The following is a 26,793-nucleotide window of genomic DNA, read 5'->3' as shown; positions in this document are numbered from 1 at the left end:
AGCTTTTGGTAGTTTTTTCCGTAAAGAAAAAGAGTAGTGTCTCCTGACTGTTGTGACACAAAAATATATCTGTTGAAAATAGTCTTGTGTAGGCCCGATATCCCAGTGTGGTTTCGGAGTTCCACGGGTCAAATCGCTGTACTATCCAGTTTTGGGCCTTTGGTATCTAAAAAAATAGCAGTTTGAGTGTGTCGCTCACTGTTCAGCCGCAAATATCTCTATTTAAAAAAGTGTGGTATACCCCAGTAAACAATAACTGTGGTTTTCCTCTTCCACGGTTCTAATCTACTCTTTATTACCCTTTTTCCATTGATAGTGCAAGTGTAAGCTATTTTACTTCATTTACAATGGGCAAGGCGCGTGGCAAGGGACGTGGAAGTGGACGTTCTGGTGATGGTTCGTGCAGAGGACGGGGCTGTGGCTAAGGTGAAAATGTGCCACAACCAACAGCCACATCTTCTCGCTCCCACTTCTTGACCGAATTACTAGGGAAGCACAGAACAACACCAGTATTGAGAACTGATCAGTGTGAACAGGTTATTAATTGGATAGCAGACAATACTTCCAGTTACCTGGGCACCACCACCTCCGGTCTGTCTTCGACACGGTCAACTCTTAGTAGCCGTGAGTCTCGACCGCATACTCCTCCTCACCCTGATGCTCCTTCCTCCCACCATGCCGAGTGTCGTCAGACAGCAAGTGATCCCACACTTGGACACTCTGAAGAGCTGTTCACTGGTCCATTTCCGTATTTGGGCCCCTCGCCTGATACGCTTGAAGTGGTGGAAGAGGAGATCCCATGTTGCGATGCCCAAATATTTGAACAGCCACGGCCACAGGAAGTCGACGTTGGCAATCTGTCACAAGAGGTGGACGATGACGAGACACAATTGCCAGTAAGTGAGGAGGAGGATCGTGGTGCGCAAGTGGAAGAGGAGGAGGTGGTGGATGATCTAGTAACTGACCCAACGTGGAAGGAGGACATGCAGAGTGAGGCCAGCAGCACACAGGGGGAGGGAGGCAGAGTACCCCAACAGGCAGGAAGAAGCAGTGTGGTGGCCGCAGGCAGAAGGCAGGCAACCGTTCCCCGTAACACCAACACGAGGGACGTTGCCAGTACAAGCGGTAGGTCTTCCAGAGTCTGGAATTTTTTTAAAGACTCTGCTGATAACCCCAAAAAGGCCATATGTTCCACCTGCCATGCCAGCATCAGCAGAGGTGACAAAACTACCAGCCTGACCACCACCAGCATGATCAGGCACATGGCAGCAAAGCACCCGACTTTGTGGGGCGAAACCCAGGGTCCACGACCAGTGTCAGCGGGTGTCACCACTGCTTCTTCCACTGTTGTGCGTGCAATAGAACCCCCTGTTGTGTGTGCAAGGCAATCCCCTGTCCATACTGCATGTAAAGATGCCCCCTCCTCTCAGTCTTCACTTGTTATGGCAGTTTCTCAAGAAACAGCATCAATGTCCACGTCCACTTCCCACCGCAGCGTTCAATTGTCCATATCCCAGACCTTTGAACGAAAGCGGAAATTCGCAGCTAACGCCCCACAGGCCACAGTCCTAAATTCGCACATTTCACGACTGCTTGCATTGGAAATGCTGCCTTTTAGGCTGGTGGAGACGGAATCCTTCCGCAATCTTATGGCGGTGGCCGTTCCTCGGTACTCGGTCCCCAGCTGACACTATTTTGCCCGGTGTGCCATCCCTGCACTACACAAGCACGTGTCCCAAAGCATCTGCCGTGCCCTCAACAACGCAGTTACTGGGAGAGTCCACCTGACAACAGACACGTGGACAAGTGCATGTGGCCAGGGACGGTACATCTCTCTGACGGCACACTGGGTAAACATAGTGAAAGCCAGGACCCAGTCGGACCTTGGGACGGAACACATCCTCCCCACACCGAGGATTGCGGGCCCTATGTCAGTCAGAGTTGCCCCCACAGTGTACAGCTCCTGCGCATCCTCCTCCTCCTCCTCCTCCTCATGTTCAGCCTCCATCTCAGATATCACCACATCAGTTACAAGCTGGAAGCATTGCAGTACTGCCTCCGCCAAGCGGCAACAGGCTGTGCTGAAACTCATAACCTTAGGTGATAAACCTCACACTGCTTGTGAGTTGTGGACAGCTGTGAAAGAGCAGGCAGATCTGTGGCTGAGACCGCTGAACCTACATCCCGGCATGGTCGTGTGTGACAATGCCCGTAACCTGGTGGCTGCTCTGAGGCGAGGTGAGATCACACACGTACCATGCTTGGCTCATGTGCTTAACCTCGTGGTTCAGCGGTTTCTTAAATAGTACCCCGAGTTGCCAGATCTGCTCGTGAAAGTACACCGCCTGTCAGCTCATTTTCGCAAGTCGGCTACAGCTTCCGCCGCCCTTGCTGTTTTGCAGCAGCGTTTGCAGCTTCCGGCACACCGACTGGTGTGTGATGTCCCCACACATTGGAACTCTACCCTCCACATGTTGCAAAGGATTTGTGAGTAGAAGAGAGCAGTTGTGGAGTACCAGCTGCAACAAGGCCGTCGATATTCAGGTCAGACTCCACACATAAGACCTCAGGAGTGGACCTGGATGTCTGACATATGTACCATCCTGACAAACTTTGAGGAGGCCACCAAGATGGTGAGTGGCGATGACGCCATCATTAGTGTCAGCATCACACTTGTCTGTCTTTTGCAACGCTCTCTGCAGAGAATTAAAGAGGAGGCATTGCAGCCAGAGTATGATGAGATGGATCAAGAAGCCGTAGCGGGCGATTACACACAGCCCAGCCTCATCTCATCCCAACGTGCATTGGGGGACAATGAGGGAGAGGAGGAGGAGGAGGAGGAGGAGGAAGAACAGGAGCTGCTATCATGCGTTGTAGATGGTAGTACCTGTACAAGTGTCATACCGTCGGTTCAGCGTGGGTGGCCTGAGGACAGGGGGGAGGAGGAGGTGGAGAGCATGGTCAGTCGTCATCTTGGTGAGGAAACGGAAGTCTTGCCCGTTACCAGTCTGGCACCCATGGCTGACTTTATGTTACGCTGCCTTAACCGTGACCCTCGCATTGTCAAAATGTTGGGTGACAGTCATTACTGGTTGATGACACTTTTAGACCCCCTCTACAAGGAGAACTTTCACTCTCTTATTCCTGAGTTGGAGAGGTCTACCAAAATAAGCAGTACCAGAAGGCCCTTGCTGCAGAACTATTAAAAAAATTCCCATCTGAACACGGTAGCGGCAGAGGTCACAGTTCGCTGCCCAACTAAGGCAAACAGGCGAGAGAGACGCAACTCCAATCCAGCAGAGGCAGGGGAACACTGTCAATGTTCTAGGACAGTTTTCTGAGACCTGCCCAGCTTACAGGCCCTGAGGTGCAGGGTACTCTCACAAGGAGTGGAAAGTTTCAAAAGATGGTGAGGGAGTACCAGCTTCCTCCGTGATTCCTCTGTGCCTTTTAATTATTGGGTATCCAAGCTGGACACTTGGAATGAACTCACTCTGTATGCCTTGGAGGTCCTGGCCTGCCCTGCCGCTAGCGTGTTATTGGAGCGTGTTTTTAGTGCCGCTGGGGGAATTATAACTGATAAGCGCACTCGCCTGTCAACTGACAATGCTGACAAGCTGACCCTTATCAAAATGAACAAGGGCTGGATTGGGCCAGACTTCTCATCACCACCAAATGAGAGCAGAGTAACATAAAGTCAAATCCACTGTGTTATTTCGGGAGGTGTATTCCCATGCATCGCTTCACACCCACACATGGGTATACGCTTCCACATTTCGGCTGTTTTTTGCTCTTCTCCTTATCCTCAGCCTCCACGACCACTATACCACCAGGGTGACCGTGGTCCATGTTGCCAGCATTGCAAGTTCCTCTGCCCTATTTTTTGGCAGCTTTTGCTTGGAAGGCATAGGCAAAGACTATGGGAGACCCACTCCCCAATAATGGGAATAATGTTTTTAATATGCTGTACTGCATGGCTCTTGTAAGGGACATTGCAAGTTCCCCCTTCCTAATTTTTGGCAGCTTTTGCTTGGAAGGCATAGGCAAAGACTATGGGAGACCCACTCCCCAATAATGAGAATAATGTTTTTAATATGCTGTACTGCATGGCTCTTGTAAGGGGTGTTAAAATCTTCTTGTTAAGCTACTGTGACCTCCACGTCTCTTCCAAGGGTCGTTAATATTGTCTTTTTATTCCACTGCGACCTCCACCACTCTTCCAAGGGGCATTAAAAGCGTCTTGTTAAGCTACTGTGACCTCCATGTCTCTTCCACAAGGCGTTGATATTGTCTTTTTATTCCACTGTAACCTCCACCACTCTTCCAAGGGGCATTGATATTGTCTTTTTATTCCACTGCGACCTCCACCACTCTTCCAAGGGGCATTAAAACCGTCTTGTTAAGCTACTGTGACCTCCACGTCTCTTCCACGGGGCATTGATATTGTCTTTTTATTCCACTGTAACCTCCACCACTCTTCCAAGGGGCATTAAAACTGTCTTGTTAAACCACTCTGGACTCCACGTCTCTTCCAAGGGGCATTAAAACCATCTTGTTAAGCTACTGTGACCTCCACATCTCTTCCAAGGGGCATTAAAACTGTCTTGTTAAACCACTCTGAACTCCACGTCTCTTCTAAGGGGCATTAAAACCGTCTTGTTAAACCACTCTGAACTCCACAGCTCTTCCAAGGGGCATTGACATGTTGTTTTTAATTACCTCTAACCTCCACGACTCTTGCAACGGGCATTGCATTTCCTCCTAATTTTTGTCAGCTTTTGCTTTTCAATGCATAGGCGAACACTAAGGGAGACCCACTCCCCAATAATGGGTAGAAGGTTTTAAATACGCTGTAATCCACGTCTGTTTCAAGGGGCATTGCAGTGCCTAATAATTTTTGGAAAGCCTTCCATTCCCTGCTTAGGCCAACAGTGTACAGGAGACCCAGTTGCTATAAATGGAAAAAACGGTTTAGTTAAGGCCCTCTGACCTCCATGTCACTTCCAAGGGGCATTGGAGTGCCTCGAAATTTTTGGTAGGCATTGCATTCACTGTATGCCTTATAACTGTGTAGCTGAACTGCTCCTTTTGGTACAGAAACATATCCTACAAGACATGTGTGGTTGGCTGGCCTGATATTGATGTGAATGGTCCCTGTTCCTCCTGCTTTTTCTCCTTTGCCACCACCTCATCCATCATTCATCACCTGAAGCTTTGTTTTAACGGGAGTCATAGAACTGGGATAGTAGCAGGAAAACATCCAGCAATCCTCGAAGGAGGTAGAATATGCGCCAAAACGCTGACCACTTCAGGCCTAGCTGCTACTACATACATGCGCTTGCATTCCAAGGAACAGAAAGCTAAGGAGGTGGATGGCCTCATGATCATGAATAATTTACTCATTGTGTAGGAGGCCGACCACTGCTGCTGTCTACCTTCTGAACTTTGTGTTGAAGCCTGATTGACCCAGGACCCGCAATCCTCTATGTCTGGAGGACGTGTTGCATCCCAGTGTCCAACTGTGTCCCGGCTTCAACAATATTAACCCAGTTTGAAGGCGTCAGTGAGATGGACCATTCCTGGCCACATTCACTTGTCCACGTGTTTGTGGTTAGGCTGTCCTTCCCACTAAATGCACTGGGGAGGGCACAGGTAATGTTTTGGTATGCGCGCTTGTGTATAAGGCGCACCGGGACAAATAGGGGCGGCTGGGGACCGTTTATGGACACCCGGCCACCCCCACGCGGCTGGGGACTGTGTGTGGGCACTCGGCCGCGGGGCGGCTGGGGACTGAGTATGGACACCCGGCCGCCCCCTGGCGGCTGGGGACCAAGCGTGGACACCCGGCCGCCGGGTGGCTGGGGACTGAGCATGAATACCAGGCTACTGACGCAGCCATGACGTGGTGGCCAGATTCCACCTCCACATGCCTAAAAAGCCCAATTTCAAGTGCAAGCAAGCTAGCAGTATGGTATTGCAGCCTGGGGGTGGGTGGGTGGCAGACTGCATACTTGCGCTTGCATTGCAAGTCATGGGGGAGGTACAATTGAACACTGCCCTGGGACAAGGACTTGCACGGGGATAGTTGCAAGTCTGCATCTTCTGATACGGCAAGGATCACTTCTGATGGGCACACTTTTAGGCAGTGACCTGGGTGTCAGAGATGCTTCCAGGGGTCTTACCCATGCTGTTCCCATGTCTTTTTAGCACTGTATGCATGTGTCACACAGCACATGGCCAGATAAGGTTGTAAAATGTTAAAATGACATTTCACGGTGAATGCATTTGTCACGGTTGAAAGCAATACAAACGTGCAAAAACGCATAAAAAATGCTACTTGTGAACATAGCCCAAGGTGTGGAGGAGTATTTTTGTTTTTGGTTATTTATTTTACCTTATACACAAGTCTTTACCCTGGAAAGGATGTTCCTTAACCCCTTTCCGACCTGGTCAGTAATAGTACGCACCAGGTCGGGAAGGCCGGTTCAGCGGGGGCTCCGGCGGTGAGCCCGCACTGAAGCGAGCACATGTCAGCTGATTATTGGAATCGCAATCCACCCGCAGCTGTTAACATGTTAAATCTCTGACAGTGGCATTTAACTCGCGCTTCCGGGAGTCCTAAGCCCCACCCATCAGTGACCCCGTCACGTGATCGCGGGTCACCAATGGGTGGGCATGACAACTCAGGGTCTGCAGCAGACGCCTGTGGTTGTCATGTCTCAATTGCTATGAGCGCCACCTAGTGGTCAGCGCTCATAGCAAGTGAGCATTTCTCCTGCATACAAGCGATCTGCTCATCGCATGTATGCAGTAGAAGCAATCAGACAACTGCTGCTTCTAGTCTCCTCTGGAGACTATAGAAGCAAGCAGAAAGTGTAAAAAAAAAGTTTTTAAAAAAATAAAAAATATATAAAAGTTTAAGTCACCCCCCTTTCGCCCCATTCAAAATAAAATATATGTACATATAAAAAAGAAACCACATACACATATTTGGTATCGCCGCGTTCAGAATCGCCCGATCTATCAATATAAAAGAAGAATTAATACAATCAGTAAACGGCGTAACGAGAAAAAAATTTTAAACGCCAGAATTAAGTTTTTTTGGTCGCTACAACTTTGCAATAAAATGCAATAACGGGCGATCAAAACATCGGATCTACCCCAAAATGGTATCAATAAAAGCGTCAGCCCGGCACGCAAAATATAAGCCCTCACCTGGCCCCAGATCCCGAAAAATGGAGAAGCTAAGGGTCTCGGAAAATGGCGTCATTTTTTTTTGTTTTTTTAGCAAGCTTTGGATTTTTTTTTCTCCACTTAAATAAAAAAGAACCTATACATGTTTGGTGTCTATGAACTCGTAACGACCTGGAAAATAATGATGGAAGGTCAGTTTTTGCAATCTGTGAACGTGGTAAAAAAAGGACCCAAAAAACAACTGTGGAATTGCATTTTTTTTGCAGTTTCACTGCACTTGGAATTTTTTTCCCATTTTCCAGCACATGATATGGTAAAACCAGTGATAATGTTTAAAAGTACAACTCGTCCCGCAAAAAATAAGCCCTCACATGGCCATATTGAACGAAAATTAAAAAAGTTCTGGCTCTGGGAAGAAGGGGAGCAAAAAAGGAAAACACAAAAACAGAAAGACCCATGGTCGTTAAGGGGTTAACATATTTCACAGGAAAGCACTTTCACTTTCGTTTTTGAACGTTTTATTGTGAGCCTGTAAAAGTGGCTTAATACCTCTGACCACGTTGTTGACAGCAGTGACCTGGGGGTCAGAAATGCTTCCAGGGGCGATCCCCATGCTGTCCCCATGTCATTTGAGCACTGTCACTATCGTTTTGGGCACTTTTTAGGCTTTCTACAGACTGCCGGGGGAGCCGCCGCAAAAATGTTCGGGTCTCCCATAGACTAACATTGGGCTCGTTGCTCGGGTCGAGCACCCGAGTATCACAGTGAGCTCGGCCCGAGCTTCGAGCACCCAAGCATTTTAGTGCTCACTCAACACTATCTGCTTACCATAATGAAACGATCATGAAACCTCTTGAAAAAGCCGAGTGTCAAGAAGAACTTTCCTAGCGCTGCTGCTGTTTCTTTTTTGCCATTCTGAGGTCCTCAGCGAGTACCCAGGAAAATATCAAGATATCAGTTTCATCTACATTACCCAAAGACTGTACAAAGATGTCGGAGCGCAAAAATTGTTGTCATGGTTGAGAAGTTCTTATCTTCAGCCTCAGATGAAGAATGAGATTTTCAATTGTTTGATGGTTTCTTGCAAGATTATTTTTTTGTAATGTAGCATTAATGCATCCAAAATATCACTATTTAATAGATTACAATGTTATTAGATGTTATTAAATGTCACATTTTTATTAAAAACCCAAAAAACACAAGGTCGGTAATGGACAATAGGTTGGTGAAAGACCTAATGGTGTGCTAATTAGTGTTGAGCCACCCCCGTAGTGTTCGAGTTCGGTTCGGTTCGTCGAACACCCGTGTGTTCGCCGAACTGTTCGTCGAACTGTTCGTCGAACACCTTCGAACACCGTTAAAACCAATGGCAGCCAAACAAAAACACATAGAAACACATAGAAAACACCTTCAAAGGTGTCCAAAAGCTGACAAACTGCTCAGAAGACACAACTAACACATGGAAAACTGACAAGTACATATAGTCATGCGAAAAGAAAAGAGGTGGAGGAGTAAAAGGAGGGGGAGACACAGATATAGGCATGTCATGCCCTTCTAAAATCCAAAAAGTGAGAAGCCGAGACGGCCAGTCCGCTCCTGCCCGTGCCACCTCCGTGTCGCCGGGTTTGTGCCAGAGCCGCGGTGAACCCTGACGGCCAGCCCCCCTCTCCCAATACTGGTGCCTGTCCGCTGGTGGGTCGAGAGAGCCCCCCTGTGGTGGAGGCAGCTCTAAGCTTTTTAATTTAAATTGTCCCTCTAATTTGAATGAATACACTTTAAATCCATTTACAAGGATCTATTGAAGGGCAAGTCTCATGCCAGCAGCCGCGTAATTCCAGCTCCAGTAGCGTCCACTAAAGCTGCTGCAGTTAAAAAGCTTTTATAAGGATCGAGCTTGGCTGTCCACCGCAAGGCATCCTAGTGCCAGTCCCAGCCCCTATGCCTTGGGGTGCCTCCTGATGCTCTTCACTGAGTATCCCGTGGTCCTGAAGCATTTCCTTTGAAAAAATTAAGTGTCCAAACTACAGGTGGTGTAGCTTGCTTAACAGCCGGGATAATCCGCTGACTAGCAGACACTGCTACTAGGCACAAAGTATTTCCTGGGCTAGATGCAGTTAAAAATTTGTAAGTAGATACTCTCGTTGGATGCTGAGAAAGCATTCCATAGATTCTCCTGGCACGCCATATATGATTCTCTTAAAAAGCTTGGGGTAGGGGTCTAGGGGACCCTTTTATAGCCAAAATCACGGCCCTGTATCACAATACGTCACCTAGGCTGAAGATAAATGGAACTGTAGCACCGAGGGCTCGGTTGCTACAGACGTATTGCACCTCACCCAGAGGTGTGATATCTCGCTCTCAGATAAGGATGGAGTGTGGATCAGGACCCGACACCTGCATGCATTACACCACATTGCCGTGGGGCAGGGCGACCAATATGCCCCTGAGATGGGCACGACAGTCCCTGTCCCTGGCTGGAGTGGGGGGAGGGAACACTGAGGAAGGGGAACCCTGCAGTGCAGGAGCAGGGAGGAAGCAGTTCCTGGGTGCATTGAGAAGGGAGTATAAAAGGTGGGCACCATCTTAGTTCAGTGCAGAGAAGTCTGAGCAGAAGTGGCAGGGAGCAGGGGCTCTGCATGAGCTCTGCTCCGGAGGCGGGCCTAGTAACAGAGGCCCAGGCCTGCAAGTGGGAGAAGGAAGGAAGAGGAGCGGAGAAGGCTCCAGGAACGAGGAATGAAGGGATCCCAGGGGTGCGGACGGGCGAGTCGCCACCGCACGCCCGAATCCACCTGCGTGGAGGGGTCAGGCCAAAGGGGGAGACCGGTCCCCGAACTAGTGGAGGCAGGAAACGACCCTCAGCTAGAAACCGGAGGCTCTGACATTTTATGTGGCGCAGCCCCTTGCTCCACCCGCTAGGAAGGCACCACATAGGGTCAGGGAAACTGGCGCCAAGTTTACCAAGAGGAGGCCCGAGGCAGCCGGACAGAAGTGTTGGTAAGAAAGGCCAGACAAAGGACACACAAAGGGGGTCCTGTGAAGCGCTCCAAAGTTATCTGGGAGTTGTCTGAGCCCCTCACCTGGTGAGCACAGTACGACGTGGGCAGCCGTTACCTGCAGACGTGGTCTGGATAATAAGAACTGTGAGTAAAGGCCCTGAACTGCATCACTGACTCCGTGTCGTTACTGCTGCTGCCCTGCACCATCACCCCCATCCTCCGCATACACTGCCCTGAGGCTATACTCCTTCCGTGGGGAGTTATGCTACGCTCTGCTGCACCCACAACACCAGCCTTAGCGGTCTGCCCTGTAGCGGCGGTTCACTCTGACCGCAATCCACGGGTGGCGTAGTCGGACATTTAAACATCAAAACCACATAAATAGTTCCGCCACTGGTTTGACCGCCCTGAGCCACGGAACCGGATCGCCGCCACGAAGACTACAACCACCAGCATCCACCAAAAAGGGTCCGGCTCCGGGTGTCCCAAGGCCCAGGGGGTGCGTCAGAACATTTTCATCACCTTTCACAATCACCAATGGGACAAGGCAGGGATGTCCTCTGTCCCCTCTCTTATACATCCTAGTGACGGAGCACCTGCTCTCATCAATTCGCCATAACCCCAATATTAGGTGGATTGAGGTGGGAGGCACCGAGTACAAGTGCTCTCTATTTGCTGATGATGTCCTAGTATATATCACTCAATCACATATATCCATCCCTGCTGTTATGGCTGAAATAGATCACTTTGTTACATGGTAAAATTTTAAAATCAATGCAGCGAAGTCTGAGGCCCTCGATGTCTCCCTCCCTAAATCCATATAGGATTCCATCCAGTCCAACTTTCCCTTTGCCTGGCCCTCACAGGGTATCAAATACTTAGGAATTCCTATTCATAGAGACCTCTCCCATCTATGTTATCTTAATTTTGGGCCCTTTATTGAACAATTCCATACAGACCACGGTTGGCAAGTTAGAACTGTAAGATTCACTACGTGAACCACTGGTGTTTTGTGGAAAAGCACATGTACACCGCGTTCCAAATTATTATGCAAAAAGTGTTTAGGAGTGATAAGGGAAGAATTTGTTTGTTTGTCAGTTAAACTCATTGATGGTGATGTGTGTCAGGGCTCTTTATATCACTGTAAGCAATTGCAGACACCTGTGCTAATTAGTTTGGCAGGTGTGTCCAATGAAAGGCAAGACTACTTAAGAAGGCTCTCTCACATTATTAAGCAGCCTACATTTTCTGCCAAAATGGGAAAGAAAAAGGATGTGTCGGCTGCTGAGAAGCAACAAATTGTGGAGTGTTTAGGTCAAGGCATGACTACAATCAACATTGTGCGATGATCAGGATGAAGTGTCTTGGCAATCAAGAAGTATGTAGCTGATTCACAGTACACACGTGTGCGTGCTGATAAGGGCAAATTGAGGACTCTTTCCTACAGGCAATTACGTCAGGTTGAAAGAGCAGCGGCAAAAAAGCCTTGTCATAGCAGCAGACAAGTTTTTGAAGCTGCTTGTGCCTCCAACGTCCCCCGAACAACAAGATGCAGGGTCCTTCAGAGGTTTGCAGCTGTGCATACGCCATCCTGTCGACCTCCTCTATCCACTTCACACAAGCAGAAACGGCTCCAGTGGGCCAAACATTACATGAAGACTGATTTCAAAACTGTTTTGTTCACGGATGAGTGCCGTGCAGCGCTCGATGGTCCAGATGAATGGAGTGGAGGATGGCTGGTTGATGGACACCCCACGCAAACACGGCTACAGCGCCAACAAGGAGGAGGTGGAGTAATGTTTTGGGCTGGAATCATGGGGAGAGAGATTGTCGGCCCCTTTAGGATCCCTGAAGGCGCTAAAGATGAACTCCATAATGTATGTGGATTTTCTCAAACAGCACTTCCTGCCATGGTTCAAGAAGAAGAACCGTGTATTTCACAGCAAGATCATTTTTCTGCATGATAATGCACCATCTCATGCTGCACATAAAACATCTGCATCTCTGGCTGATATGGGCATAAAAGGGGACAAACTTATGGTGTGACCCCCATGCTCCCCTGACCTCTACCCCATTCAGAACCTTTGGAGCATCATTAAAAGGAGTGTCTATGATGGCGGGAGGCAGTTCACATCTAAGCAACAGCTCTGGGAGGGTATTCTGTCCTCATGCAAAACAATTGAAGCAGAAACCATCCAAAACCTGACAAATTCAATGGACGAGAGAGTTCAGAAGCTCCTTTCGAACAAGGGGTCCTATGTGAAAATGTAACATCACCTAGAATAAAGTTTTGAGTTGAAAACTGTTTGATTTCAGTTTCTAACAACCTGCTAATGCTTATAATTTCAAAAATGACCATTTTTTTGGTCTTTATTAAAATGAAAAGGTTGATCGAAAAGTTTGGGGGATCTAAGAGTGTGGCAACCCAGTAGTCATGATTACTTCGAATTCTGACAATATGAGGGTCATGCTGCAGGTAGTGCAGCAAGAAGGCACTTATGTGTCTTGCGCATCTCGGAGCCCCAAAATTATTTTCCGGGCTAGATGCAGCTAAAAATTATTTTTAATTTTAAATCTGGTGAAGCTTATTATAGATGGCCTAATAGGATCAGTGCTGCACACTGCTACAAAGCCCAAATTATTTTCCAGTCAAGATACAGATAAACATGATTAGTAATTTGAAAGCTTAAAACGGTTGGTAGGGTGATTTTAACCAATCATCAAGCTTTTACTCTCCACAGGATGACACAGGGGTAGAAAAGTCGTTTCGGATCCATGATTTGTTCATCTTTATGAACGTGAGTCTGTCTACATTATCAGTGGAGAGCCGCGTGCGCTTATCTGTCAGCACACCACCAGCAGCGCTGAACACACGTTCAGACAGAACGCTGGCTGCGGGGCATGACAAGATCTCCAAGGCGTAAGTGGCTAGCTCCGGCCATTTATCCAGATTGGAAGCCCAAAAAGAGCAAGGGTCCAGTGACACAGTCGTGGCTTCAATGTTTACTTGGAGATACTCCTGTACCATCGTCTCTAGGCGTTGACTATGTGTCAGACTTCTTGTCTCCTGTGGCCTTGCAAAGGATGGGCTAAAAAAGTGGTGAAATGATTCCGCAAAATTTATGTTACCAGCAGATACTGTGGTTCTGTTACGGTTTGAGTGCTGAACACTTGACGGTCCCACGGTTGGCAAGTTGGAACTGTGAGATTCACTACGTGCACCACTGGTATTTTGTGGAAAAGCACATGTAAGATTCTGCAACAGTCTCTGCTGATACTCCTGCATGCGTGCATCCCTTTCTATGGCAGGAATAATTTCTGCAAATTTACTTTTGTACCGGGGATCTAACACTGTGGCAACCCAGTAGTCAGGATTATTTCTAATTCTCACAATTCGAGGGTCATGTTGCAGGTAGTGCAGCAAGAAGGCCCTCATGTGTGTTGCGCATCCAGGAGCACCAAGTCCCTGTTGTGTTGGTGGCGAGGTAACAATCATGCTTCCTTCCTCTGTCCTCTTCCCCCAACCTCGCACAACAGAAATGTGATCAAGGTCTCCCTCATCTGATGAGTCTTCCATCAGTTCGTCCTCCACTTCTTCCTGGGCTCCTGCACCTTCCTCACTAGTTTGGCTGCTACCATGCGCCCTGGTAAAATCATCTCCCCCACCCTCACATGCCTGCCGCCTTGGTGCTGCCGACCGTCTGGACCTTGCAGATGTTAGCCCTTCCGCATACAACTCCTCCTCCTCTACTTCCTCCACCTCCTCTTGTGCCACCACCTGACTCCGAATTCTGTTTAACATGTGCTCCAGCATGTAAATCACCGGAATAGTCATGCTGATAATGGCATCGTCAGCACTAAACATCTTCGTCGCCATTTCAAAACTGTGCAGAAGGGTGCATAGGTCCCTGATCTGAGACCACTCCTCCAGCGTGATTTGCCCCACCTCTGAATCTCGTTGGCCCAGGCTATACGTCAGAACGTATTGCACCAGGGCTTGTCGGTGCTGCCACAGTCGCTGCAACATGTGCAGAGTTGAATTCCACCGGGTAGGCACATCGCATTTTAGCCGGTGAAGTGGCAGGCCCAACGACTTCTGTAGAGATGTAAGTCGCTGAGCTGCGGGATGCGAACGGCGGAAGTGAGCACACAGCGACCGTGCCCTCTGCAGAAGGCCATCTAGTCTGGGATAGTGGGCTAAAAATTGCTGGACAACCAGGTTCAACACGTGAGCCATACAAGGCACGTGTGTGACATTGCCACGGCGAAGGGCCGCACCCAGGTTTGCAGCATTGTCGCACACGGCCTTCCCTGGTTTCAGGTCCAGTGGAGACAACCATTCATGAAATTGGTTCTCCAGAGCTGACCACAACTCCTCAGCTGTGTGACTCACATTTCCCAGACATTTCAATGTAAAAACCGCCTGATGACGTTGAGCCCTACTGCCAGCATAGTAAGGAGGTGTGCAGGATCCCTTCTGCGCAGTTAGAAAGCTTGTGGCATGACCAGACAGGCTTTGGGTGCAGGTGGAAGACCGAGAGGAGGTTGAGGAGGCAGAAGCAGTGGAGGAACTTTGACATAAAGAGGATTGACGCACAACTCGTGGGGACGGCAAGACTTGGACAGCAGCCCCTTGTCCTGCTGTCACCATAGTTACCCAGTGCCCAGTCAGCGACATGTAACGCCCCTGTCCATGCCTACTCGTCCAAGTGTCTGTGGTGAAATGCACCCTGTCACACACAGAGTTTCTCAAAGAAGCGGTGATGTTGTGTGCGACATGCTGGTGGAGCGCAGGCACACCTTTCTTTGAGAAATAGTGCCAACTGGGCATCTGGTACTGGGGCACTGCGACGGACATAAGGTCTCGAAAATCCTCTGTGTCCACCAGGCGGAAAGGCAGCATTTCTGTAGCCAAGAGCTTGCAGATGGTGAAATTCAACCTCTTAGCTTTCTCATGGCTAGGAGGAAATGGTCTTTTACTTGTCCACATCTGAGGGACCAAGGGCTGGCTATTGTGCTTAGACGGGGTTGATAAGGGTGTCCCCGGCAAACTGCCGGTCTGTGAGGAAGATGCAGGCGGACATGTTAGGTTGCCTTGATCCAAAGGTGGTGCTATCGATGTCGGACAGTGCTCAAGACCAGCTGGTGTTACCACCTCCAAAGAAAATGATGACCTGCCAATCACGCTGGCTGTTGCGGGTAAAGAGGTGGCAGGTCTGCGCCCCAAAACAGGTGTGACTGCTGTCCCCCCAGTCACAGAGGATGAAGAGGCCGCGGATGCACAAGATATGGCAGACGGTGGTTGGCCCGGCCGGCTAGGCCGCATTGTAGCACACTGAGCTTCCCACTGCAACTTATGCTTCATGTCCATGTGCCGGTTCATGCATGAAGTACTCAAACTATGTATTTTTTGGCCTCTACTTAGCTTTTGCTGACAAATGTTACAGATAACACGAGTTGGGTCATCTTTATCGATCTGAAAAAATGCCCAGGCTATGCAAGGCTTAGCACCCATGCGACCTGAAGAGCCACCACGACTTGTGGTGAGAGGCAGAGTTGTGTTTGAGGATACAGTTGTTGACGTGCTTCCAGTACTACGTCTCTGTCCAGGAAGGCGCAACCTGACCTCGTCGTCACTAGCATCTTCCTCCACCTCCTCTGCTGACCTCATCTCTTGGCTGACTGTGGGTTGACAGTAAGTGGGATCTCCGACCTCATCATCATCACCCTGTGCGTTATCACACCCGTCGTCCTCAGAGCCAACCTGTTCCTGCCCTGACAAAAAACTAAAGTTGTCGCTCCAATCAGGTATTTGAGTCTTATCATCGTCTTCCTCATTGTCTCCACCAACAGGAGTTACAGTTTGGGAATGAGGGTCTACATTATGGTCAGAACCTTCTGCGTCTGGTCCTGGATCCGACTCATAAAGATTCTGGGCATCAGTGAAGATCATTTCCTCGTCTGGATTCACAGAAGCGCTGGAGTCGACCTCTGATTCCCAGGCTATAGTATGAGTAAACAGCTCTGCAGACTCAACCATCTGTTCTACCTCATACTCAGACGGGCAGCTGGAGATTTGGGAGCTGTGAGGAAGCAAGTGCGATTTGGGTGACACCTTTGAGGACTGGAGTATTTGTGATGTTGAAGTTGATGTGGAGGAGAGCCCACTTAAAGGAGCACTTGATATCCGTTGAAGCACCTGCTGTTTTTGTGCCTCATCTGGAATTTGTAGCGATTGGCGTGGCCGTAAGAAAGGGATCTTATCACATTGTCCGCTAAAAGAAGTAGACATTTTAGTTTGGCTGGAAGATGGTCTTTCTTCTGCACCTACCCCACGGACACAACCTTTTTTCCCCTTCCCAACACGCCTATTCCCCTTTCCACCAGCAGAAGGCCTTTTTCCACTCATTTTGGTGGTTAACTAATTCACAACTCTGGAGTTGTTTGCACAAAAAAACAATGGATGGTAACCGAGCAGAGCTGAGTGGCCAAACTGTGGTATTAGGCCAAAACTATTGGCTGGGTTAGATGCAGAAAAAAATTATTTTGAATTTGCAACCTGATGGAGGTCAGTATAGATGGACTAATAGACCAAGTCCCACACACCGCTAGAAGCCCAAATATTTTTTCAGAGCTAGATGCAGAAAATTTTTTTATTCAATTTGCAACCTGATGGAGGTCAGTATAGATGGACTAATAGACCAAGTCCCACACACTGCTAGAAGCCCAAATATTTTTTCAGAGCTAGATGCAGAAAAAAATTATTTTTAATTTGCAACCTGATGGAGGTCAGTATAGATGGACTAATAGAATGATGCTATGCCCAAAAGATTTTACTTCACTAGGTGCAGTAAAAAAATTGGTATTCTATACACAGGTGGTATATCTTGCAACACAGATAGGCTACTCCACTGACTAACACACTCTGCAATAGGCCAAAAAGGATTAGCTTTGCTAGATTCAGCCAAATGCTGTGAAAAAAACTTGCACAGCACTGGCACAGACCTGCCTGGCAAAAACTGATAGGAACTGATGTAACCTAGTCCTGAAAAGGACTCCAATTACAATTAGTCTTTACTCCCACAATCTATCTATTTAAAAGCACAGACCTGCTTGATAAAAGTCGTAGGAAATGCTGTAACCTAGTCCTTAAAAGGACTGCAATCACAACTATTCCCTACTCCCAAGCTATCTGTATATTTGTGCGAAAATTGGCTTGAAATTAACAAGGTATAGCGCACACAGCAACAGCGGTGCCGTCTAACACGCAGCTGCAGCAGTGAGAAAATGGTGGCGACGGGGAAAATGGCTTGGTCTTATAGGGCAAGGACATGTGACATACACTGCCAATCACACATGCCCTTGCTTGTGTGAAAAAAAGCACTTCGCTCCGTGTGTGCGCTGCTGATAGGCTGACAGATTGCACCTCCCCACTGCAAATGCGGGAAAGAGAAAAAAAAATGGAGATCTTCATTGTTCCTGCAGAGATCCATCCCCTGCCCCTCCCCCCGCCCCGCTGTACACTCAAACTGCGTATTAACATTAATTTTCATCATTACTGAGAAAAAATCCAGTTATGATTTTGGTGCACGAACAGTTATCGAACATAACCTCGAACAGCCGAATTTTTCTCAAATTGTTCGTGTTCGCCGACCGGCTCGAACACCGCCCAAAACAGCTCGAATTTGAGATTGGCGAACAGTTCGAGTAGAACAACGCTCATCTCTAGTGCTAATACTATGTTAATTGCCATGCATGTGGGCCAGGCTTTCTAATCCAGAGCTAATCTTGATCATAATCCCTTTCTAACCTTTGCTGGCGCCTGGGGTTTTACTCTAATGAGCCTCAGCTCAGTTTCAGAATTGTGCAGATGGACATATAAGACTTGTGGTAGTAGACGAGGGTGAATGAGAGGAAGCCTAAGGGCTCATTAAGACTTCCAATTTTTACGTACGAGTGCTATCCATGTTTTCAGAAATAGCACTCGTACGCTCGATATTCTATGGGACCACTCACATGTCTACTTCTTTTCTCAGACAGAGAAGTCCACAGCAAACATTGAAGACATGTCCAATTTTAAGCCGAGGATTGGATCAAAATCGACAATGCAAGTCAATGGGTCTGTGAAAAAATCGGACCACACTCGGACATCCAAGTGCAGTCTGATTTTCGCGGACTGTCAGAATAGAGAAGGCAGAGACGTTTTTTAAAAAAGGTCCCCAAAAACCGTACTGTCTGTCTAAGCCAGAAAGCCACAGCGATGGACAGGGATAAGTAGCCTCCCCTAACCGAAGCCAAGGGAGACAAAATCTTGCTTCTAGCATCTGCCAGGGCTTCCATTCAATCGAAAACTAGGAGCCATAAATGGCTGACTCCCCTCCCAAGAGAGGAGAGCCTGGGAACCTGATTGCAACACACTTCCTGAAGTTTGACAGTTTGGACCACTGCCATGGTTGTGTCACTCACCGAAATGTGCACTATCCGATGATGCAAAAAACAATAACGAAAATTTAAAGTGTTAATAAAATATCTTTTTAAAGAAGATATTTCATCAATTTTTTACATTTTTCATATTGAACTGTAACCGTGGCTGCAAAGCAGAATAATAATTTTTTTTACCTCTCCATTGTAGAGATTTTGGTAATCAAAGTGTTAAACACTTAATGAGTTAATGATTACACGTTGCTGTGAGCCCAACAGACATTAGTGTTATTACTGACACATCTCTGGATAGGCAGCGTAGGAGGAGTGACAGTACAGCAGAGGAGACAGTGCTATGAGAGGGGAAGAGCTGATAGAAGTGTTTGCAATCTGACTCAGCTAAACTCAGCTGTGCTGCCTCTCCCCCACACTGACTGCTGGGATCTTGTGGAGTGTTAGTCATTTGTGCTCTACTCTCAGCACTTTCTAATCATGAAGGAAGTTAGACCAGGAGATCAGGGCTGTCTGTCAGACATCTCATACACTGAGAAACCTGCTCTAAACTGTGTTGGAGGCGTATTTTTTTCTTCCTCAGTGTTGCTGCCTGCTTATGATTGGGCATCATCTGCTCTGCCGCCACTATTATATTGTGTGTTCACTTCAACACAAAAAAATCTGTGAAAGGTCCCCTTTATAGACCAAAACTGTTTTTTTTCAGAGCTTTTAATCCATAGCTCTTTTCTATAACTTCACCATCTTGACCATAAACTTGAGCAGAAGATATGAAGTTCTTTTGACTGGTTTACTGTATATGCACCAGGTCAGCAGCAAATGGTTGGCTGTCATCAACTTTCCTAATAGCAAGATCTGCATAGTCATGGACACATTGTGATGTATATATGTGTATTTCTGCCAGAATTATACATATTAAACTGTACATATACTGCTTATTATTATAGCTTCACCAGCAGTTATACAGCTCACACCTCTATGGAGCTCTTCTCATATGTGTTTCTCTTCATGTATGTGATTGACATTTATACGATCCGCCTGTTTGTAACAGATTCCATATGTCTATGTTTCTGTACGTTAGTAACCTTGCTTTTCTGCTGACCTTATGGTTATACTTTGGGTTTCAGTAATTCTAGTATTGGGGTCACCTCCAAAGGTGGGAGGTTATGCAAACTTATTTAATGTTGTGCTGATATGTGTGACGCAGCTCGCAGCCTGCAGATCTTGGTGCAGTAATCTCATTCATGTCAATGTCCTAATAGTGGAATACAGCAGCTGCATTTTCATTCATATTACATTCCATTGTCTCATTTTTACAACTGAGATTAAGATTATGTGAAAATGTGAAAAAAGATTAACTTCTGAACTCAGATATCGATATAAGTGACCAGGGCAAAAATTCCAAAAGTATCAACAACACCAAAAATATAGGGGTATAAAATGAGTAAAAAATAGAGGAGTATATTCTGCCCATAAATATTTCAATCAACAATATGAAATGTAACCAGTATAAATAGTCATAGCAAAGTGCTTCATAAATTGCATGGGAACACATTATGATTAATTCAGCATGCTAAGAATGCCATTGCAAAACAGAAAAAAAGGATAGTTGGATTAGAGTATGCTAACTATTCCATATAAAGCTGTCCAAAAATAATATATATAAATAATTACTATGGTGGTTACATAAATTACAGCTACGTGTCCCTGCCGCCACAATGTGTGTTTCGCCCTTCTTCATCAGGGGGCGTGTTAGAAAGGGGGAAAGATGTAAGCTTATGAAGTATGTCTAGACCAATGATGTAAGAGGATGCAGGGTGTAAATTTCAAATAATCAGATCCACCTATTTTGATTAGAGGTGACATCCTGAATACTTGGCACATGTGTCATTTCCATCTTCTCCCGAATAAAGGTGGTCTTCCAGTCTCTGGACAACGGGTCGGAGCTTCAGTCACCTATTCTAATCAATGGGTCCGTCAAAAAACACACATGGATGCTATTCGTGTAGTCCTGTTTGTACCGTTAGGGAAGGAGAACCTTGTATTTGTTTTTTTGCATACAAGAAAATGGAAGTGACACTGATGGTGAAAATGGACACAGGGACCAAAGTAGATGATAATCGGATCAAGCACACTAAAATCAGTCCGTTTCTTCTTGAAGGAAAAAAATGTGTGCCTAAATAAGGCCTAACTCTTGCAATCTCTCTCAGCAGCCAAACAGGTTAAGCTCCTATTTTCGCTCCAAATACTTGATGACTTCTTTTTCATAGCCAAGAGTCATGAATATGGCTTGCTGAATAGGCCCAGCCCCTGGCCAATCTCACTGCATGTATCTACCAGATGTGCAGTCTTTTATATATGTAATAGTGGGGAAGGGCGTAGCCTTCCCTTGAGACTGAGAGAGTAAAAGGAAGAGTTCCTGAAGACAGACCTCCCCAACTGTGGTAGGCCAAGCTAAGGGGGTTAGCTTTAGTGGTCCAGTTGGTAGAGCAGAGGGGGAACTTAGTGCCCTTATCAAGCCTAGAGAGATATAGAGCTTGTTCCTGGTATAGTTCCTTCTGGGCTGTAGTACCTGAAAACAGCCACAAGATGCCACTGTTCGGGGTGCAGATGTCAGGTTGAGTCTGCTAGCCGAGCTATAGACAGTGATGGGTTAAGGTTCTGTGATGACAGCTCACTGAGGGTGGGCATATTAGGAAAGTCTCTGTTTTAATTTCCTGAATCAGGAAGTGATTCAGTAGTACAAGAAGGGATTGCGACCTGATGAGACAGCCTTACTATAGTGGCTGCTAGGGTAGACGGGAGCTCCGAACCCTCAGACAGTGAGATCCCAGTGCGCAGTTCTCCCCACGCAAGAGCACGAGTCCTGTTCGCTCGCCGTAGAAACTCACCAAAGCGTAGTGAGGACACGGGGCACTTCTGGTCTGCAGGCAGCAGAGGAAGCTAAACAGTACTCCAAGCCAAGACGTGGGGGAGAGATATCGGATCCGTTCACTGTTAATACAGAGGAGTCTCTAGGGCCAGGAATTATAGCCACAGAGATGCTCCGCCTAAAGAGGGAACCAGGGCTGAAGCAGTTAACAGCGCCTGTGAGGGAGATGATTGCCTGTCGGGCCTTATCCATTATATCTGACTGTAAATACTGTAAATATTCCTCTTCCCCAAGTAAAGTCCAAGTTCTGGTTAAGAACCTCGTGTCCTCTGAAATTATTGCTGCCCTGGTCCCAGAAGAAAATTGCCTGGAGACAGCCGCGAACGGATGGCGTGAAGTAAGTGAAGAGCACTGCATACACAGCCACACTTCAAAGGGAGGACACGTATTGTCTGTAGGGTGCCATAGCGAGAGGGGGCTACAGCTCGCCCACGACTACCTCGCTGGGGCACCTTACATTTGGCGTAGTCGGCAGGATGCGAGCTCCTCGCATGAAGAAAGCGGGGAAGAGCCGACACAGAACACTGAGGAGAAAGTGTTGGAAGGCATGCGGCCCAAGATGGCGGCCCGAAGCATGGATTCCAAGATGGTGACGACGGCGGTAAAGGCTGGGAGAAGAACCGCCCATCGTGGGAGTGGACGGCGCTGGAGAGCGCGAAAAGATGTCCAGCCCCTACGAGTTCCGGCCCGAAGAAGGATGGGCCCAGCGGTAAAGATGGGACGTCCCGGGAAGAAGAGGGCGCGGCGTAAGGTGAAGCCCGGCCCCGTGAGTACCAGCGCGCACAGAGAGGGGGTGCGGCTGAAGGCGGAGCGGCCGAGAGTGACAAGTGACGCGGCGGTTGTGCCAGAGGTCCAGCCCAGGAAGAGGCGGAGCTGGAGGCGCCGGACGCGCGTCACCGGTAAGCGACCGGCGCCATTTTCTGTCCGACACGTCAGGAAAAGGAGATCCGGCAGCGGACGTCTTGCAAGAATGGCAGCCCCAGGACCTCGCAGCGTGCAAAAGACCGGCGGAGAGTCGGAACCCCTGCAGATCGTTACCCCGGGGGCCGCGGCTGGAAGCCTTTCGCCGGCAGGCGCTGCCCGCGAACCGTTGCCTCTACCCCCAGTGGCTGTCCAGTGGTCTACTAGGCCCGAACCGGAGCTGGGCCTGCTTGTCCATGAGCTCCGGGTGTGGAGTTGGAGCCGGATGCCGGGAAGCCCCTCCCAGTGGGGCCGGAGCAACAGCTGCGACGGAGACTGATGGAGGTGAGCAGCCTATATCCCAGCGGCCGGTCTCGCCTGTCATGGCAGTTTCCACGGCGACAGGGGGTGGCGCGGAGGCGAGGCCTCCTAAGAATAGGGCCCCACGGGAGAATTTTTGGTCACTGGCCTTGGAGGCCCTGCATTCCCCCTCAGCAGGGCGGTGCACCAAGCCCGGAAGTCCGCAGTGGGCTACCCGCGACCCTCCGATGACTCCACGCGAGCAGCGGCGGTGGACCGACACCTTCCTAAGAGGCTGGCTGGAGGGGTCCAACGCAGTGCGGAGAGAGTCAGTGGAGAGCTCCCAGACCCGGGGACGGGTCATAGAGTTCCGTATCCGCGGGGGATACGGGTTCCTCGAGGAAGAGTGGACCGGGCATGAGGTGTTTGTCAGCCGGGAAGCCGTCAAGCGCGAATACCTGCCCGATCGCCTCCACAACCTGCATGAAGGGGAGATTGTCCTCTTCGTGAAATGCGAGTGTGCAAAGGGGTGGTACGCGGCTGTGGTCACCCGCCCATATAAATGGGAGGACGTCCTGGAAAAGGACAGGCAGGTCTTCCGGCGAAGAGCTGAGAGGGAGGCTCAGCAACGTCGGGCTAGGGAAGCCCCTGGAGGATTCGTGTCCCCTCCCAAGGCCGGCATCCCACAGGAAGAGGAGTCCGGGCTCCAGCAGCAGGGAGCTGGCATCGAAGAAGAGAAGGATGCCCCGGGCTGTAGTAGGGCTGACTCTCCCAGTGAGGCCATGGGCTCAACAACTAAACACCCAGGAGGGGCCGAGGCAACTGATAGTGGAGTCGCCGGAAAGACTCAGGCTGGAGCTAGTCAGGAGGTCCACAGCTACACTGTGACCAGCTACGGCCCCACGCAAGTCGGCTGTGGCAGCGCCACCTCCTCGGATGAGGACCCCGGGCGTAGCCGATACCCTGACCAGCCCTGGAGGTGGAAGAAGCCACCCTCCTCTGCAGCGTTTGCCGCCTTAATGAAAGAAAGGAAGGAGGCCCGGAAGAAATAAGGTGGTGGGCTAAAAGGTCCGTTGACCTTTCACTTCTTCTCCTACTAGGACCCATCGGTGGTGGTCCTTTCTGTAGTTTGGGACTGTTACCCAGTGGGGGCGGAGTGCCCCATGTTGACTTCAGTTGAAACAGAAAAAAAAATGGAGGACTGTTCCCCTACCTAATAGGCCAGGAAGGCCTTAAGCAGCACCCAAAAGTTGCGTGCCCGGGAGAGCTGCTCTTTTTGTTTTTATTTTTGTTTTCCTTTTGTTGCGCTTGTTGCGGCTTTTTCTGCTGGAATTTAAATTGCTGAGGCACACCTTGAGGATGGATACCCTCTGTATCTAAGAGACTTGCGGCCTAGCGGGAAGAACCGGTGACCCCCGCTAGGGCCAGGAAGAAAAGAGACTCACAGGGTGTTACCTGTGACTGTGTGCCTCAGAATGCAGCCCCAGGAGGGGATTGGGGGCTATTGGGGAGCTGGGCCTGTCTTAAAAATGTGGGCATGGACACTTCGTTTCCAGGGTCCTTACTAGAGATGAGCGTTGTTCTACTCGAACTGTTCGCCAATCTCAAATTCGAGCTGTTTTGGGCGGTGTTCGAGCCGTTCGGCGAACACGAACAATTTGAGAAAAATTCGGCTGTTCGAGGTTATGTTCGATAACTGTTCGTGCACGAAAATCATAACTGGATTTTTTCTCAGTAATGATGAAAATTAATGTTAATACGCAGTTTGAGTGTACAGCGGGGTGGGGGGAGGGGCAGGGGATGGATCTCTGCAGGAACAATGAAGATCTCCATTTTTTTTTCTCTTTCCCGCATTTGCAGTGGGGAGGTGCAATCTGTCAGCCTATCAGCAGCGCACACACGGAGCGAAGTGCTTTTTTTCACACAAGCAAGGGCATGTGTCATTGGCAGTGTATGTCACATGTCCTTGCCCTATAAGACCAAGCCATTTTCCCCGTCGCCACCATTTTCTCACTGCTGCAGCTGCGTGTTAGACGGCACCGCTGTTGCTGTGTGCGCTATACCTTGTTAATTTCAAGCCAATTTTCGCACAAATATACAGATAGCTTGGGAGTAGGGAATAGTTGTGATTGCAGACCTTTTAAGGACTAGGTTGCAGCATTTCCTACGACTTTTATCAGGGAGGTCTGTGCTCTTAAATAGATAGGTTGTGGGAGTAAAGACTAATTGTAATTGGAGTCCTTTTCAGGACTAGGTTACATCAGTTCCTATCAGTTTTTGCCAGGCAGGTCTGTGCCAGTGCTGTGCAAGTTTTTTTCACAGCATTTGGCTGAATCTAGCAAAGCTAATCCTTTTTGGCCTATTGCAGAGTGTGTTAGTCAGTGGAGTAGCCTATCTGTGTTGCAAGATATACCACCTGTGTATAGAATACCAATTTTTTTACTGCACCTAGTGAAGTAAAATCTTTTGGGCATAGCATCATTCTATTAGTCCATCTATACTGACCTCCATCAGGTTGCAAATTAAAACTAATTTTTATCTGCATCTACAGTACCTCTGAAAAAATATTTGGGCTTCTACCTGTGTGTGGGACTTGTTGTATTAGTCCATCTATACTGACCTCCATCAGGTTGCAAACTGAATATATTTTTTTCCTGCATCTACCTCTGAAAAAATATTGGGCTTCTAGCTGTGTGTGGGTCTTGTTCTATTAATCCATCTATACTGACCTCCATCAGGTTGCAAACTGAATATAATTTTTTTCTGCATCTAGCTCTGAAAAAATATTTGGCCTTCTAGTAGTGTGTCGGACTTTCTCTATTAGTCCATCTATACTGACCTCCATCAGGTTGCAAACTGAATATATTTTTTTCTGCATCTAGCTCTGAAAAAATATTTGGCCTTCTAGTAGTGTGTCGGACTTTCTCTATTAGTCCATCTATACTGACCTCCATCAGGTTGCAAATTAAAACTAATTTTTATCTGCATCTACAGTACCTCTGAAAAAATATTTGGGCTTCTAGCTGTGTGTGGAACTTGTTGTATTAGTCCATCTATACTGACCTCCATCAGGTTGCAAACTGAATATATTTTTTTCTGCATCTACCTCTGAAAAAATATTGGGCTTCTAGCTGTGTGTGGGACTTGTTGTATTAGTCCATCTATACTGACCTCCATCAGGTTGCAAACTGAATATATTTTTTTCTGCATCTACCTCTGAAAAAAAATTGGGCTTCTAGCTGTGTGTGGGTCTTGTTCTATTAATCCATCTATACAGACCTCCATCAGGTTGCAAACTGAATATATTTTTTTCTGCATCTACCTCTGAAAAAATATTTGGGCTTCTAGCTGTGTGTGGGTCTTGTTCTATTAATCCATCTATACTGACCTCCATCAGGTTGCAAACTGAATATATTTTTTTCTGCATCTACCTCTGAAAAAATATTTGGGCTTCTAGCTGTGTGTGGGACTTGTTGTATTAGTCCATCTATACTGACCTCCATCAGGTTGCAAACTGAATATATTTTTTTCTGCATCTACCTCTGAAAAAATATTGGGCTTCTAGCTGTGTGTGGGACTTGTTGTATTAGTCCATCTATACTGACCTCCATCAGGTTGCAAACTGAATATATTTTTTTCTGCATCTACCTCTGAAAAAATATTGGGCTTCTAGCTGTGTGTGGGTCTTGTTCTATTAATCCATCTATACTGACCTCCATCAGGTTGCAAACTGAATATAATTTTTTTCTGCATCTAGCTCTGAAAAAATATTTGGCCTTCTAGTAGTGTGTCGGACTTTCTCTATTAGTCCATCTATACTGACCTCCATCAGGTTGCAAACTGAATATATTTTTTTCTGCATCTACCTCTGAAAAAATATTTGGCCTTCTAGTAGTGTGTCGGACTTTCTCTATTAGTCCATCTATACTGACCTCCATCAGGTTGCAAATTAAAACTAATTTTTATCTGCATCTACAGTACCTCTGAAAAAATATTTGGGCTTCTAGCTGTGTGTGGGACTTGTTGTATTAGTCCATC

This window comes from Phyllobates terribilis, unplaced genomic scaffold (assembly GCF_046119375.1).
Source record: "Phyllobates terribilis strain yellow unplaced genomic scaffold, ASM4611937v1 Scaffold_12__6_contigs__length_324123572, whole genome shotgun sequence".
Taxonomy (NCBI): domain Eukaryota; kingdom Metazoa; phylum Chordata; class Amphibia; order Anura; family Dendrobatidae; genus Phyllobates; species Phyllobates terribilis.
This window is presented reverse-complemented; position numbering follows the sequence as displayed.